General features: G+C 31.8%; 1 long non-coding RNA gene across 1 annotated transcript; it reads left to right on the forward strand.

The window, feature by feature from the left end:
- The first annotated feature begins 287 nt into the window (after positions 1-287).
- On the forward strand, positions 288-2,207 carry LOC139898305 (uncharacterized). Its single transcript, XR_011776956.1, has 5 exons — positions 288-438; positions 1,135-1,274; positions 1,680-1,772; positions 1,881-1,961; positions 2,057-2,207. It is a non-coding gene; the product is annotated as an uncharacterized lncRNA (long non-coding RNA).
- The last annotated feature ends 807 nt before the right edge of the window (positions 2,208-3,014 follow it).

Consider the following 3,014-nt stretch of genomic DNA (forward strand, 5'->3'; position numbering starts at 1 on the left):
ATTCTTTTCGGCGCCTAAACTAATTTCACTTTCAAAATCCCCCAAAAATCTCCGTTCGCGAGACGGAAACGAAACGGATCGCTGCTCTTTTAAGAACCCTAATCCATAACCGATTGCTTTTCTCAATCGATCTTAATGGATTTTTAAAAAAACATCGCTAGAGATATAAACACATGTAATTTCTCAGTCGTGTAAGTAATCTAGTTGTTCAATCGATTACTTAATCGAAATCGATTTGTTCTATCGATTTCTGTGGAAGTTCCCAATCGAATTTTTGAATACAAATATGAAAATTGATCTGATCAATATATGATAAATGATTGCTTTTCTTCAAACTTTTGCAATCTCTAGGGTTTAATTTGATGGGTATTTGTAAAACTCGTTGGGTCTTATTCTAATCTCAAAACCGATTAATTGTGTGAAATTCACCACCGTCAGGTATGTTCGTCATTGATTATTTCAATTTTTTTGTAATATTCTCCAACATATGATGCCCAACATATGATGTTTTTTTCACTTAAAAGGATAAATCAACTTTCAAAATTAATGTGTTTCTTTGGTAAATTTGATTATGATTTTGTACGGTAACACTTACTGAATTGAACTGTTGGTTGATTATTTAATCTGTTTATGGTATAACTGCTACAACTACGAGTATATGGAAGGTTATTTTTTCCTAGTAATGTTCAAGCCATGGTTTGTTATGTAAAAAGTTGATATTTGCTCTCTAAGTTTACTATCATAAGCCTTTTGGAGCTCTAATTGTTTGATAACTTTAGCTTGAAGTCAGATCATGCATATATGTTGTAATGTTAACATAACTAGGATTTATGAAGTATATTATGAGTATTTGTTTATTATGCATGTTAGTTACTAACTGGTATCTCCTATATTTATATGTATAATAATAATTCATATGATTAGTTGAACAGATGAAAACGTATTTTAATATAAATACTAACAAGAAGTTACTTTTCTAATGTTTCTTCATAGCTACATAAATGTGTAGTAGTTATGATCAAATATTATTCGATGTGGCAGCTCAAAGTAAAAATAATTTTTTTGGTGTAAATTTCATTGTATGTTTATTTTTACGCATATACATACTCTGTCTTATTATGTACCATAATGTAGGAATTGGAAGGCAATTCTTTAAAGACTTCTATTCACTTTCACACTTCCGGATTTACTAGAGCTGAAAACGTTGAAGGTAGTCTTCGATGGAACAAAATGAAAGGTATAGTGAGCTCGACCACGAGGATCTACCTATATAGGCAAGCTCTCTGAAATATTAGTCTCCATAATTAGTCATATGGTTAGTTAAAGATGTGTCATTATATTTTGATTTTTTTCTCCATTGTCACAGCGATTACATGATTAAATTAACAATGAATAATTATAATTATGATAAATGCCGACTTCAAACTCAATATATCATCTTCTGTCTTGCAATAGTTGTCTTTAAGTATAAACCTACAACAACATCATAGATAGGATTAGATTTATTTTAAGAATATATGTCTCTAACTTAACAAAACCTGACCCGGTCACTTCTCTAACCCTTATGCTATTCAATATTTAAAAAGTTTTGAGTTGGACACGCAAATAAGTTGATGTAGACCTAGTCACTTTCCTAATACTAATGCTTTATAACATTATATGGATATTTTTTATTTCAGGCGAAGGTAGGACGTGAAGCAGAATTCGAATATTCTTTACGCAAGCTTCGTGGTGCAAAAGCAAATATTTTTGTTGAAGCTGATGAGATACATGTATAGTACTAACTTTTTCGTTGCAATCTTTACGAGTTACCTGCTGATGTCTTATTTGTATATCTTTATAAAAAATAAAGGCTAATAGATTTATGTATTTTTTTATAGGAAACTATACTTGCTGTTAGAAGTCTTCCTAAAGCACGCTTCTTGGATTTGTTCGATGCCAAGTACATTAAAGCAGTTATTGTAAGCAACTGCCACTTTTTGATCTGTTGCTATTGTTTAATAGAAATGTCAGGTCATACAGTTCAGTTTCTAATTGTTATTCGTATATGTTCTAGATTGTTGTTGGATTAATGGTCTGTCAACAATCTGGAGGAATTAATGGGATAGGCTTTTATGTAAGCGAACCGTTTCAAACTGCTGGTATGTAGTACAGTTCTTTTAACTACAACGCGAAACCTTTCAAACCATTTCGATCATGTTTCGAAATCCACAATTTCCTTTGCTAAATAAAACTTGTAATGTGAAGGACCTTTATCTTACATAGCTGGATTATTGCTTATGCCTTCCTGTAATGATTCTTGGTGTGATTTTTGTGGACAAATCAGGAAGAAGAGCTCTCCCTCTGGTAACCACACTATCACTCACACCGCCAAATTTGAGCTTGTTTCGACGATTACTATCACTCACACCGTACAAAGCTGGACTGTTATATATACATGTTTGGGTGGCAGTTTTTATTTGCCTATTGAAAATTGATACTCATATTAGTCTTAAAAATTAATCTAGTTTGTTACTACTGATCCTATCGTAGGGGGTGAGTTTATGATGCAAAGTCTGATTGATTTTATTTTACTTGTCTTGGTTACCATTGCAATGTATTTTTTAGAATTAGAACCTTAAAATTGGTTACCAAAAGGTCCTAATACATGCTTTTTAGGACCATTTTTAGGAATAATGGGTCCATTTTTAAGGGTTCTATTATGTTAATAGGATCCTACATTACAAGAAAAAAGGCTTTTTGAAACCCACCGAAGGTCCTATTATAGGACCTTTATAGAACTTTTATTTTTAGGGATCTCCTACATTCCTGTCGGTCTTGTGATTCCTAATAGCATAACCTATTAGGACTTAAAGAAGGGTTCCATGAACATATTAGGACCCTCATTCATGGGTTCCATTAGCTTATTTAGGATATTATGACCCTTTTTTAAGGATCCTAATATGTTTTTAGGACCCTTTTAATAAAGTCCTTATATGTTTTAAGATTTAACTATTCGATTATAAGACCATAAA

This window comes from Rutidosis leptorrhynchoides, chromosome 3 (assembly GCF_046630445.1).
Source record: "Rutidosis leptorrhynchoides isolate AG116_Rl617_1_P2 chromosome 3, CSIRO_AGI_Rlap_v1, whole genome shotgun sequence".
Classification (NCBI taxonomy): Eukaryota; Viridiplantae; Streptophyta; class Magnoliopsida; order Asterales; family Asteraceae; genus Rutidosis; species Rutidosis leptorrhynchoides.